General features: G+C 44.0%; 1 protein-coding gene across 1 annotated transcript in view; it reads right to left on the minus strand.

Moving 5' to 3' along the window:
* Positions 1 to 2,297, minus strand: part of LOC146221302 (uncharacterized) — an 82,447-nt gene extending 80,150 nt beyond the window's left edge. The window contains exon 1 of the mRNA XM_084693121.1: positions 2,133 to 2,297. The gene's annotated coding sequence lies outside the window, so the exon portion shown is untranslated. The remainder of the gene's footprint in view (positions 1 to 2,132) is intronic.
* Positions 2,298 to 14,706: the final 12,409 nt, after the last annotated feature.

A 14,706-nucleotide genomic window follows, 5' to 3' on the forward strand; every position in this document is an offset into this window, starting at 1 on the left:
AAAGAGTGAAGTAAAATATATATATTCTTTAAAAGGAGCACACATCAAACATTTTGTGCGTTTTGAAAGATGGAGGACTCAGGCAAGCGCTGGGACCTCACAATGTTTCTCTTCCAAACCAGAGGGAGGCAGGTAGGCTGAAATCACATACAACATCCAATTACATTAGTCATTTAGCAGACGCTCTTATCCAGAGCGACTTACAGTTAGTACAGGGACATTCCCCCCAAGGCAAGTAAGGTGAAGTGCCATTACTGGGAATCGATCCGGCAACCTTCTGATTACGAGCTAGACTCCCTCACCGCTCAGCCATCTGACTCCCATTTAAAATGGCACGAAGTCATGACGTGAAGCCCTTGAGAGGGAGAGGCACCCTTGATGAGAAAAGGGGAGGGGAGGCCCGGCTGTAATTACGACAGGAAGGCCCTTCTCACAGGTGCCACTGGGCCCAGACGGGCCACGAGAGGCGGCAGCGCTAATAAGCCCACAACCAGATGAAACCTGCCACTACCACACTGCTTGGAGGAATCTTAATGCACTCTGCTAGAGCAAGCCAGGGTCAAAATGATACTGGGGGCCAGACAAATGCCAAACTCCTGGACGACCAAAAAGTTACATTCCCTCCACACACACACACACCCACACACCCACACACCCACCCACACACACACACACACACACACCCCCCCACTCTGGTTTACATTGTAATAATAATAATCCAACAAATATACAAACAAACCTGCATCATTAACATGAGTGCTGCCATGAATTTCGATGCTACTTTCTGAAATGTTACACACAGTTTCCAATTGATAACAATAATGCGACACAGATTTTGACACGCTGGGGAACGATGTGTGGTGTAGCAGAAGGACCTTGAGACTGGAGGGAAGATCATTTTGTCCTTCACTTAGACCCCCTCCTGGGACAGTCTTACAGGCTCCACCCCCTTCACCCCCATGTGCCAACACGTCAATCAGTTGTAATTGCCATGCTCGAGGAACAATATCAGGCGGTGAAGCTCTCTAACCACACAGATTCATTGCAACACCTAATCTGCTAATGAGCTCAGCATGGCTATTTTCAGCGTTGCCGCAGACACCATGGCCCGTCGTCGAGAAGGCCTGGCGCGGCTTGCAGTGACAGTAGAGGACAGTTGGCCGGTTGGAGGAGACCAAGCGAAGCGCAGCCAGCTCGCTCCAGAACAGCGCGGCCTCTCCAGGTTTGGATTTGGAAGATCCAAACAGAACGTACCTTCTGTTACTTTTTCCGGTCTTCTACAGCGACTCTCTAATGATATTAGATGTCACTTCAAGCTAACGTTTATACATGGTCTGGTACTAAGAGGGATTTTTACAACCTCTGATTAGACGATATGGTTTGTTTATATGAAATTACCCATCTCCCATTGTCTGTGACCTTTAGAAAAGGATACTGGACTAGCCTACCATACAGCTAAGTGATGGGGAAAATACAAGGCATTATGCATTTAACTGAAAACATCAGACCTTCAAGCTTTGCTGTTTCACTACAAGAACACGAGCAAGAACAACAACAAAAAAACCAACACAAACAATCCTTAATGGAACTGATACGAGAGGCTTTTTAATTATCTAACTCAATCAGCAAAAGACCAGGGGATCAATGAATTCCCATTACACTCTCCAGACCTGGTTGGAGACAGCAGCAGTTTACATCAGTTCAAACAGCAAGCCATGCTACAGCTAAGTGACAGATTACGGTTTGTGGCTAATCTAATGCGGCCACAGCGTTTGTGCAGAGCACATCTTTAATTCAGGCTGCAAGCTTGTCTCATTGTGGACATGTCACTTAGCTGACGCAACCCCTCTGAAATATTTATAGTCCCTCGCAATAGACGTGACTTCAAATTTGGAGGACAGTTGGGAGGTAGCAAAAGGAGACATTTTGTAGGCTATGCGTTGCTTTATCAGACCCCCCATGCTTAAATTTCCTCTGGCCACCTCGTTTTACCAACATACTTCTGGCCAAAATAGGCTACGACGAAACAGTTCTCTACCATCTAGGCTACAGGTAAGCCATTCGGTGTAAGAAATCACAGCTTTCAATAACAAGCTACAAACCAATAACAACAAAAAACACCGGATGCCTACCTGCAATTGGGATGAGATAATTTGACCTTTCGGTGATCTGCTCCTCTCTATAACCCTTTGGCAAGCCACGTTTTGTGTACCGAGATGAACTAAAATAGGTCGTTGGTGTTGACATGCAATTAGCAAAAAGGCGGGAAATTGCTAATGACAGCTGTGTCACAGCTTAGTGAACGATGATCCTCTCACTGTGAAGGAATATGAGGTTTATCAAATAGTGCCCATTGTGTAGGCTACATAGTATAGCAATTGTAAACAGTCTCTGGAGGGGTTTTAGGTCCGCTTTCAAATTGTCCAAGATTGGTCACCCTGTTGTAGCCTACTGAATACACAGTACAATTTAGCCTACTTACTCTAAAATTCCTTGGCAGTCCACAGAAATGTAAAAGTTAGCACTGGGGATTTCTAGCTAATTAACGGCACACTACTCACCGTGATGGCACAGACAGAGAAACGACTATTTGCCAATTCATGCTGCCTAAAATAATGTACATTTTAAAGAGGTGATTTTGGACTGAGTTCATGAAAAGCCCATTAATTAGATGCATTTGGGCCACAGTAGGCTATATTCAGCCAACATGAATGAGCTATGTGTTTTCCTCAAACTCTCTCTAAAGAAGCCCGTTGTTTAATTGTTGGCAATTTACCCACTGGATTATATTTTGCTGTGGAGAGACTTCAGTTTCAACATGTCGATCATGTGTGGTTAATAAATCTTACAGGGTATTTGAGTCTAAACACGTCGATCATGTAGCCTATAGGGAGTAGCCTAGCCTACAGAATTACCAAACATGGCTAATTTCCTGGTCATTTTGAGTAGCCTAGCCTATAAATGTAAGGACAATGATGAGCAAATAAAATAGAGATTTAGAAGACTAAAAAGGCAAACGGCAAGAGAGAGACACTGATCAATCGAAAACGCAAAGTGGAATGAAGGTCTAAGATGACTAAATCATTATTTACCACTTAATTACCACTTTCACATAAGGCAGCCAAACCATGTCTGACCAACTTCAGCATGGAAGCTGTTTGTCATTTCTAAGCATCCACAATTATTTTAGGGTGCGTCGATTGAATATCTGATTTGGCTAATGAATTCAGAGGATTCATTCCACTGCAACAACGCATCCATTGTTTCCAGTAAGAGATGAGAAGGCGCAGAGTTCAGTAAACTGATCATGTGCACAGCGTGTGCTAATGCTACTGTGGAGAAATACATTGATCCAATGTCCCTTCGCTCGGTGCTTTCCTAATGATATCTGAGACTTCGTTGAGTAATAGAAGCAAGGAGCTTCATCTCCCTTGCTCTCTAGAGCGATTTAGTGCGGGCAGGTATTAATACGTCTGTATTTGAAAAAGGGGCCTTCACAAGGCCCTGTCTGGATGTGGGCTGAGTCCAAAACCACAGCGGTTTGCAACGGTGTTTCGCGTGTCGCTCACCATCCATCTCGGTGGAGGGAGGATCATTGACTGTGACACGGCATGTTGAGAGAGAACGTCCAGCGCGGACATTAATAAACAGTGAGCGAGGGGGAAACCGCAGGGGTGCCACGTGAGTATGGCTTTGCATTGAGACAAGGTAGGTCCCATCATTTGGGCCACTCAGGGAATGAACCCAGTTCATCCAAATTAATGATGGGATGTTAATGGTCCCATTTCTAGCTGTTCATGTCAATGCCAGTACTAAAAGTGTATATTTCCTTCAGAGTGCATAGTACGATGATAAGCTAGTCAAGGAGCGTGTTTGGCGTCCCTGGTGAGCTCTGTAGCCTATTAGCGGTGTTCGTCCTCTCTGGTACGTCTGCCGCGTGAGCTTGGTGAACGCAACGCTGAAACAAGACACTGTCAGGTTACCAGCCATCGATCTCCAGTCATTAGCGATGTGCTTATGGCGCCACTCAACTACCAGCAGGACTTAGACGGTAACATAACCTACCATTAATGAGGCGGTGCCCAGAGAGGCACGTTTCTGGTAACGGTGTTTTCTGTTTCACATGGAACCAGGGACAATTTGGCGGCAAGGGGGCTGAGGACAAATGTAGAGCACGTCTCCTACATGGCGAACATAGAATGGGTTTGAGCGTTTTGTATGTTTACAGGAGGGCGAGTGGAATGTGAGCGGTCACTCTCCCCTTGTATTCAGTAGAAAGAAAAAAAAAAAAAGAAAAACTTGATCACAAGAGACCTCCACTTCCATCTGACGTCATTTCAAGTTGTCATTTTTTAACAAAGGCAAGAAACACAGGGTTCCTTTTGGACCCCTGGGCTAATCGAAGGGGCCTTTTGTCTGTCGGCTCCAGAGTGCCTCTCCACTGCTGGAGCACCCTGCATCCAGGAGTGAGGGAGGCAGAGTCCTGGGCATTGTCTCTCCCTCCAAGGGACACTAATGGCTTTTTGTGACACGCGGCCGTGTTCCACCTCACTCACTTTCGTGCGCCCATTTCGATGAAGAATGTCAAAGTGACATGATGAAATCTGGTCGGCCCCCGCTTTTTATTTTTCTTCTGTTAAAAGTTGGTCTCGGTTGTTGAGAAATATAAGAACTCCTATTCTATTTAAGGTGTCAACATTTCCATGTGTTTCAGCCTGGGCACCTTTCAGAGCCATCGCTGCATAATCCCGCCTACTATCTTCTACCTGTTTCTCCAGTGTACCCTCACAAATGAACGCAGAAATATATACACTGCAAATCATATGCTTCTGTGTATGTGTGTGTCTTAGTCTCTCTGTCAAATGAATGGACTGATAAGTCTCTCTCTTTCACTCCCTCTCTTACTTCCTCTCTCTCCATCTTTCCCCCTCTCTCTCTCTCTCTCGCTCCCTTTCTCTATTTCCCTCTTTCTGTCTCTTCTCTCCTTCTCTCTCTCCTTCTCCCACTCCCTCTCTCATGGCACAGGGCATCCTCCTTGTCATTGTGCCTGTGCCAGCCTCAGCTCTGCTCCTCTTGTCTAATGAACCCCTGAATGCCAATGAGGAAGTGGGAGGGTGCACTTGGAGCCATGAAAGAAACATTCAAATTCTCCCTGTCCACACACCTGGCCTAATTTTTATCCAATCCCTTCATCCCAACATAATCCGTTCGTCAGTTAATTTGGGAATTTACAACATGGCTGCAGATCTCAGAGGGGCAGCAACCGTGGTTCTGAGAGACATAGACCACTCAGGGGCAGTCGCTGAGACTGGAGTACTGATGATTAAGTACATTTCTGCTGCTGCGAGGAGATGAAGTCTCGTACCAGTGCCCGGGTCTAAGAGGGGAGCCTGGTTGTGTAACTAGGCAGTGGTGGAGGTACATTGAGATAATGATGTACCTGTCCTCAACAATAACGCTAATCATATCTCACCTCTAGGCCATTGCTTTATGAGGTCAGAACACATTCACTGCCATACATTAAGTTCTTGTATTGTTTTAATGAAGGGAGGGTTTTTTTTTTTTTCTTCTTCTTTTTTTTTTTGCACCCAGAGAGTGTATAAAAACCCTACTGTTCTGGATGACACTACCATTCCGAACTGGCGACTGTGTTCTCATCTCACACTTTCCTCAACACAGAATACGTACGCAAGTCGAAGAAATCCCAGCCACACCAAACACTGCTTTGTGTGTTTGTGTGGTTAAAGACACTCAAGATGCCGCAGGCCTGTCGGTAATGAATGTGAAATCCAGCCAGAGGTACATTCCAGGTCTGAAACAGGACATCCTGAGATTACAGCCCAGCAACACCTTTCCACGCTGCGAATTAATGAAGTCTGCAAACGCCCGCCAAATGTATGGAGGAACGCGAAGCAACATCTGCGTCTGTGCAGAACCCTGGTGGGAATTTCTCATAAAGGGGGCCATGCAGTTCTATTTATGTTGCTCTCTCCATTACCAGAGCTTTAAATAATAAAGTAAAATAAATAGCATCCATTAAACTGATCACATTGTGCTAACTCAAATTGTGTTTATTATGTTAATGGTACATGAAATTAAGAAATAGACCTTGATGCCAGAGGATTTAATTAATGGCCTTTAGGAAAGGCACTGAGACATAATTCATTTCTGAGTAAGTAAGTCTCATTTGCAGTTCCATGGGTCCTCGCGCAACTGATTGCCTGAGTTATTCGTGCAGATGTGCTTTTCCCAGCATGTCCCTCCATTAGAAATGAACACCTCATTATATAAACTACCTAATTAAACATAATATGGCTCTGCCTTGACTCATGAATGCACAGGCTTCTATTCTCTGAAGGAGAGAAAGGAGAGAGAAATAGAGAATGAGTATTGAGAATACAACAGGCAAAGTCCATTAACCTTAGCTAAGCCCTGGACACACGAGGCTCTGTAAATGGTGTCTTTAGCCTTGCTTCAAATTCACAAAAACAATTATGCAGGAGAAGGAGAAGTTACTGTCTTTGCAGGGTTGCACTGTTGATAAGAACCTGGACTTTTTCACAAAGCAATGGTAGGATGGACCTGAATGTCTTCACACGTCTCCCCCAGTAATGAACGGTGGACCCAAATCCCAGAGGACAGCAACACAAACCTCAATATATTAACACTTGGAAGGGATGAGAAAAAAATTCGACAAATGGGAACAAAAGGGGGGCGGTTGGAGAGGGAAGGGGGGGGGGGGTAATACGAGCGCACACAAAAAAAATCGAGGCCACCCCCTTTGAGCCTCAATCCCCCCGCCCCCAACCCAAACCCCTAACCAAACAAACACTACACTTGTGAGCCTCAATAATTCAACACTAATTAAAAAGACACCAGAACACACAACCGCTTTGAGAGGTGCAGAGTCATTAATCCCAGGACTGCATACAGGCCTCACTGCCATAGCAGGGATGAGGAGGGAGGCGGTTGCTTTGCCTTAACATGTGGATGGACTTTTGGATTCGTCATGGGAGACAAGGTGTTGTCCTGCATGTCGATGTACAGCTGTATCCATAAAAGCTTTACTGGAATCTAATTTGGACATTTTCTTCTTCCCATTTGCGTAGTTTTAATCATTTCATAAAAGTGGTGCCCAGCAATAATATTGTTATAATTTTCTGTTTACGTTTTCTCTGTAGATGTGTGTTTAACCTATGATTCATAGTCCTCATTAATCCAAACAGCCAGTGGAAATATAAACATCGCCACCCCATCTCTTATGTTCAATTTGTGTCGCATAATTAAGAGGGCAAGATACAGCATGTTAAAATAAATAATCACTTTCAGGGCTCCATTTCATGACAAGAAAATATGATCCCTCGCTCGCCTAATTTCTCCTGTGAGTTTGTTCAGACATCTGGGGCCTTAGTGAAGCTTTGGTAAGCCACATTTGATCAAAAATGGGCCCCTCTGGTCATTGAACGCCGGCATTTCCAGTGTAACGCAAGACCTTCCTGAAACTCTCGAAAGCTGACAGTGCTTGACGTGAGCCGTGTTAATTACTGTAATGGCACGCATTCTCATCAAGTCATTTTACATGTTTACAGGTCCCCGGGCCTATTGGAGTGTTCCAGGGCGCTCCAGCCTGCTCGTGTGCCACCGCCTCGTCGCCGCGCGCCGCTAAGGCCTCGTTAGCACAGACAGCTGTTCCTCCCAGCCAGAGCTTGGTGAGAGATGCGAGGGGCGATGGACGGGCCGGGGAGAGCGGACCCTCAGAGGGAGATGCTGTCAGAAATAGCAGCGCGCCACAAGGCGGGAAAATGTCAATGAGTAATCAGAGAGAGAGTGCTCCCCGGGACATTGGGAGTCAATGCCCACGCCCCGCCCCCCCCCCCCCCCGCCGCCGCCGCCAGTCCCCCCACCCTCAGCCCCTCACAGCTACCCTGGGGGAGGACTTAGTCTATCGATCAAGCCTCCCCTATCACGTCCTAACAGAATTACGGGGGCATGTCGTCAACCCTGATGGTAATGTACACGAGTGACCAGTATAAACGCGAGCAAGTTCAGCATTCACAAGAGTCCCGAATACATTTTTAACAGCGTGAATCGAGCCATACAGATGATAACCGGATCAACTTTTCCGTTTCTTTTCCTGGAGACGACTATAGTATCGTTCCGTGATGGTGTTTGGTATGATGCTGGGGGAGGAGAATCCTTGTGGGCATGTGGTCAAGCAGAGCCACAGAATGTTTTGCCCGTGCCTCATGCGGTGCAGAGAAAGGGCAAGGGTAGATGGGAAGTTTAGGTACACAAAAGCACCACTATATTGCAAGAGGACTTTAAATGTCACGAATTGTGCCAAAGGTTTGTATACCTCTCAATATTAACCGGATACTGGGAGAGAAAACTTGTGTTTGTAAAATCATGGTGGATACATGGCATTAGATTAAGGAACATTTCTAGGCACACTAAATGCTTTGAAACAAATCAGCCCAAGTCACACATCCTTGCCCGTGGATTTTAATTGCCCCCAAACGCTAAAATGTGTGTAAAATTAGGAGAGAGTTAAAAGGATTAACGGTATCTTAAATGGGTGACAATATTTAAATCAGCAGTTTATCTATGTCTGGAGAAATGTGGCAACGATGGTAACAATAAATATGAATTAGCTATTCTATTAAAGTATACTCTACGTCCCTGGAATGTGTTAACTATAAAAGCTTTAATTTCACTATCGTCTGAGGGATCTAACACCAATTTGTATTCTTTATGAGATTCCTCTCTGTGGCTGCCAGGGAAAGTCTTTGAAAAACAAATTCTTGGGAATTAAAGAAAAAGGATTAAAATATCATTAGGCACTGCCTAATTGAAGTCAATTCTAAGCAAACTTGAATTCAATTTCTGTTCATTAAATTGAGCGTTCTCTGCCTTTCTCCAATCATAGCTTTGAGCTTACAGAACAGAACAAGGCGCTAACTTAAAAATTATTAAATTGAAGGGAGTTTATTTGGCCTATTTGGTGTGCCAGATTGCTTTGATTCTGGCTCAGGGCAGAGGGATGAACAGCTGGAGGGGATATCAAATTGAAACCAAGCCTCAGAAAATTGAAGGAAACGTGAGCGTAATAATATTTAATAATTAAATTCCCACAAACAATGGCAACTGAATGAAGTAATCTGCAAGAGTGCGCATCGTCATTTGCATAATTGACACAGTCCCCCTCTTCCCCCTCCTGTAAATGAATGATGAAGACAATAAAAGATGTTGCTAAAATTGGGAACAATAACAGCAAAATTTCATCAAGGCCCCCGCTTTCTGATTAATCTACTCTTGCAAATCAGTGCGGAGGAGAGAGAGAGAGACAGAGAGAGAAAGATGCAGGGAGAGAGAGGGTAGGGAGAGAGAGGGTAGGGAGAGAGAGGGTAGGAAGAGAGAGGGTAGGAAGAGAGAGGGTGGGGTGGAGGCAGGTGATTAACAACAGCAGGGACTGCTGCAGCGGACAACCTGCCCTGCTTCGCTCGGCTCCGGGGGTGTGGGGTGTGTGTGTGTGGAGGGGTGTGTGTGTGTGTGTGTGTGTGAAGGGGAGTGTGTGTGTGTGTGTGGGGGGTGGGGGGGGCGCCTCCACAGGAACAGACCCCTCCCTGCAGCTGCAGCAGGAGCCAGCTCACAGAATCACCCCCTGGATGAGCGCAGCCCCAAATTTCTGCCATCATTTGTATCGTCGTTAACCCCTGTCTCACCAGTTCTGAGCATGCAAACTCATTAGCCTGTGCCCATGTCTTGGACGGGAAAAGGCGAGTTGTATAGTTTCTTGTTTGAGGAGTGCCAAAGATATGAGGCGAGGGACCTTTATCTCTCATTAGCGATAGTCATAGCTGGGCTTGATGGCCTGCCATCAGTATTGCATAGCAACGGTAAACACATCGTCCTGAAGGGTGATGAGCATTCTCATGATGTCTGTTGTGGACCAAACACTGCTCCTCTGCAGGCTCTTTCATGGATCCCTTCGATCGTCTGTGGACATCCCTGATAGGTTGCCATCTACTCACTCAGCTCTCCGACCAATCAGAAGAATTGTCCGTCGCCCGGTGGGAGGTGCATGCATGGAATTTCTGAAAGATTTAGCGGTTGAAAAAGGAATACGTTCAAAAGTTCAAATGAAAAAAACACAGGCCACATCATGGTTTGTTGCACTGTAGGCAAATATCCGAATGCTTGTGTGACATTCTACTATAACTAATCAAGATTTTTGAATAAAGGCCTTTCTCTCAATCAGCATTTTCCATCTCTATAATCATTTAGATAATAATGACCTTCATTATTTAATGTTTACCCAGTCTGAAAACCAAGCATCATCTAGATTTATACTCAGACTATAATGCTCCTAATTGCATTTGTATTTAATAGTCAATTAACTTGATTAAATTCATATTTGAAATCTGATCCGACATTGGTTGAGGAGAGCGGGGGGGAGGGTGGGTGGGTAGGGGGTTGGGGAGAGATTGCTCAGTGGCCTTTTAAGTGAATCAAAGAGCAAAGCCGGCAAAATGACGCACCAGCAATCAGAGAGAGCACTGTGCACTTCGGTATCCACACAACACTGCTTGTGTCACAACCCATAACGTGGTAAAACAACACAGGCCGGAACAAACTCAACCATAAGAGATGCCACCCAGAGCCACACATCCAAACACTCTCCGGTTCCTATGTAGGAATAACACTATGATTATACAGTATTAAAAGTAGGCCTGATACTGATATTGTGGGTAGACGTGTGGTGGTATTGAGGTATTGAAGTTAAATTTGGTACCACATTAACAGGTGCATGCATACTAAGTAGCCCTGAAAAGGGCAATAAAACCGTTTTTTTTTTTACCACAAAACGTAATCTTCTTCGGAGGATGTGATATGGGCAAATTAGGATTTATCCTTCACTGTAAGGGTATATCTGTGACACACAGTGATACTACCACTCTTCACTGCAATGTTGACAGCTCATATGCCATTAATACCATCAAACAATTACAGTTGTGATCGTCTGTGAGTGCTCAAGGTCCTCAGAGGCTTATTGTATTACAGAGTTTTTACTGTTACCCTTCCCTGGGATATTTCTTCCCAGCAACCTCCAATATCACCCCTGACTCCTTATTCCCGCAAGCAACGCCAGCCCATGGCAGCTCTGTTGCAGATTCCACGCAATTAGTGGCCTTAACATACACTGAGACATTCATTTGATTTTAACCTCCTCTGTCCAATTAACAGAATGTAGGTTGGAAAATAAATGGCAGACGCCTGAGCAAATTAATTATGTGTCGGCCAAGCTGTTAGCCTGTGTGCTCAGTACAGGGCTGGCACTGGGGGCTGGCCACACATGCCATATGGCCTGTATGAGGGAGGACATCGTCTGAGGGGGCAGAGCTGCACACCCATTATTCTCACGGATATTTAGCCCTCAGACCTATTTACAGTTTCGATGCTGTACGTCTGTTCGACGTGCCGCATGAGACAGCACGGTGTTAGCATGGTGTACTGTTAAGTCTGCATCCATTTTTTAAATTTGTTTTTATTAGTCGAAACAGATGAACCTACCTAAAAATACTGTCCCTTTTAATTGGTCTTTTGTAAGACAACACAGTTCGGTTTGGTGGGGGGGGGGGGTTGGGGGTCTGAACACAACAGCCAATCCAAAAACTAAGAATGCAAGCTGGGTTTGGATTTGACTGTGCCACGTAACTTTTGGAAGTTTGTGCGGGTTGAGACCATAGCACAGAATCACGATATTGCCAACTTCTACCACAACACAACAACAACAACATTCACCAACCACAACTCATCTAACATCCCGTCCACTCAAAGGCAATTGTGTTGCAAAGGCAACTGTGTTGTTTGGTAATCCTTTCCAAGTTCTGCTCCTGAACATAATCCAGTGATGAGGCTGACACGACAGACGAAAAGGACGTTCTCATAAAGCGTGAGAACACGCACAGCGTGTCATGGCTCGGGTGGCACCCCTGTCACGGAGAACCCACACGTGTCACCGGGGCCCTGACCCGAGCACCTCCATCTTCATGCCTCCCGATAAGGTGTTTGACAAACATGAATCCTGCCATCTGTTCACGCTCTGAGATTGGATCTGCTAGGAAGACAATCCCCTGGAAAAACACAGAGGCTTTGGGTCTTAATCCTTCACTGAATAGGACATTTGAACTTTGAACACTTGTCTTTTTGAACGTTTTCACAGATAGGAAACAACTTCCCTATTCAACATGTGCCGCGAAAACAGGCATCATTTACACAGGCTGGGAGAATCAATTAATATTCGCCAAGATGGACGATTTCCAATGCATGAGTCCAAAGTAATGAGTGGCAGGTGAACAGAGGTTTCAGTTGCAAAAATGACTATTGATTGTAAAATAAATCTCTTGCGCACACAAACAGGTGTAACGGTTTTATCACACGTTTTATCTGTGGTTATAGGCCTACATAAACCTGGATTCAAATTATTATTATGAATGTATGTAAGTTATTAACTGTAATGTTTAACATCAAGTCCTTCTTCAAAACACCTACCATTCTGGCCAGAATAATCCTGCTATACAGACACAGCCAACCATCTAGCAAATTTGTGTGACACTCCAACATGCTGTGCACTCTCAGGAACCAGAATCTTCTTACAGATATGCATGAGATGCTCTTATATTAAAAGTATAAAGTATATAAATATTAAAATCTTTTGAAGGACCTTTCATCGGTAGTCACTGACCTTGGATGAGCCTTGATTCTCAATACAAAGACTGCTGGAAAACAAACCAATTACATTAATGGATTTGTCAAGACTATTATTTAGATATCTATTAGATATACTTTGTCTCCCTCAAGTGGTTATTCATGGAAATGCAACACACCTTTAGTGACTATGAAACAGCCTCGAAAAAAGCCCTATTTTAAAAGAAAATTGTAAATGGTAATTGATAGAATTGACCACTTATAATAGAAAAAACCCTTGATAAAATAAAGCTTATCACATTTATTTTAACAGGAATTTTCTCCTGTACTTTCCTTCTTTTAAATCCTGCTGTTATCCAAACAAGCCATCAGGGGGCGCCAGTGTAGCATGAAAGTATGATTGTGGATTTAACCAACATGATTTTACCTAATCTGCTGATATGCACTTCAAACTCTCCTTGACTGGCTGGTGTGGACTGCTCATTGGGGAGAGGAAGTTATAAAGGGAAGAGGGGGTGGGGCACTGTGACCTAGTCCTCAAGGACCCCCTGTCCTGCATGTTCCAGATGTTTCCCTGCTCCAACACCCCTGATTCATGGTTGTTATCAAGCTGCTGCAGAGCTTGATGGCGACCCATTCATTTGATTCATGTGTGTTGGAGCAGGGAAACATCTGAAAAATGCCGGACAGTGGGCCCAGAGAACCGGGGTTGAAGAGAGAGAAACAGGTGCTTATTGAGTGTGACGGTCCGTTTCTGTGTCACTGTAGTAGAGTTTCAATATGTAGCTTGTAAGTTTGCCTCTGACAGATTATTTCAGTTTGTGACAGCACAAACAGGAAGCTAGAGTATGTTATAGGTATCCCCTGCTTGTAACCCAGTGTGCTAGTGATGACAATAATACTGGCTTTTACTTTATCAGAGAAGCAAATACCGTAGACATTTTTAAAAGACAGCTCAAAACCTACCTTTTTACCAAAGCATTTAACTAATTTTTTGTCTCAGAAGGGCCTTACAACTGGTAGTAGTTAAATTATTGTTTTAACAGATTTGCTTTGCATTCCCGCAAAGATTGCGGCTTGTGTTTGACTTGCACTATTGCTTATGTGTTACATTTTATCAATTTTTGTTGAGTTATTGTATTTTGTCATTCTGTAGTTTCTATTATTATTATAATTTTACTCCGCAGATAGAGTGCGGCTTGTCTGGGTTGTTATATGTTTTAGATCTATTACTTTTATCACTTATATTATTGTTTTTGTTGATTTTATGTAAAGCACCTTGAGCTGCAATTCCTGTATGAAATGTGCTATATAAATAAAGTCTTACTTACTTACTTACTTTACTAGCGCGGTGTGGATTTGATGTACTGTATTAAAATGACTTTGGATTCGTTATTAATACTAGATTTCAGACATCTTTAGTATCCCATTGTATATTTAAAGATGGTGAAAAAATGATGAAAGCAAAGGGAGATTCAACAATTGGAATACAATTGGAATAGGTTCCACTTCACGGTGGTCAAGTCTGCCATAATACCATTGTTCTGAAGGTTGCTGAGGAAGTTAGTTACATGCATAGTACAACTGACCTTGCACTTTTGACTTCCTTTGAATGCAGCAAACATGCTGAACTATATGTTTTCTAAATCTGTTGACAAATATGAAAGAAGAATTATAATATATTAAAGGCTAATCATAATTGTAAGTACTGTGCTAATGACTAAATATGTATGTTCAAGGCTTGGCAAACACAAACAGATTATATTCACAAAGTAGAGTAAAGCTTTTGACCGGCCCAATATAAACTACCTATCCTATGATTGCCTATATGAACCCCAAGATATCCTAGTTGATGAAAAATAAGGTAACAAGTGACAAGGCATATACCAACGATCTACTCTTGTCATTGGCACCTTTTTGATTTGGTAAGTGGTAACCCCCCCCCCCAACCACACACACACACACACACGCGCAAAAACGCACACAGGCACACACGCA

Source organism: Hypomesus nipponensis, chromosome 26 (genome assembly GCF_054491055.1).
Source record: "Hypomesus nipponensis isolate SF chromosome 26, ASM5449105v1, whole genome shotgun sequence".
NCBI lineage: Eukaryota > Metazoa > Chordata > Actinopteri > Osmeriformes > Osmeridae > Hypomesus > Hypomesus nipponensis.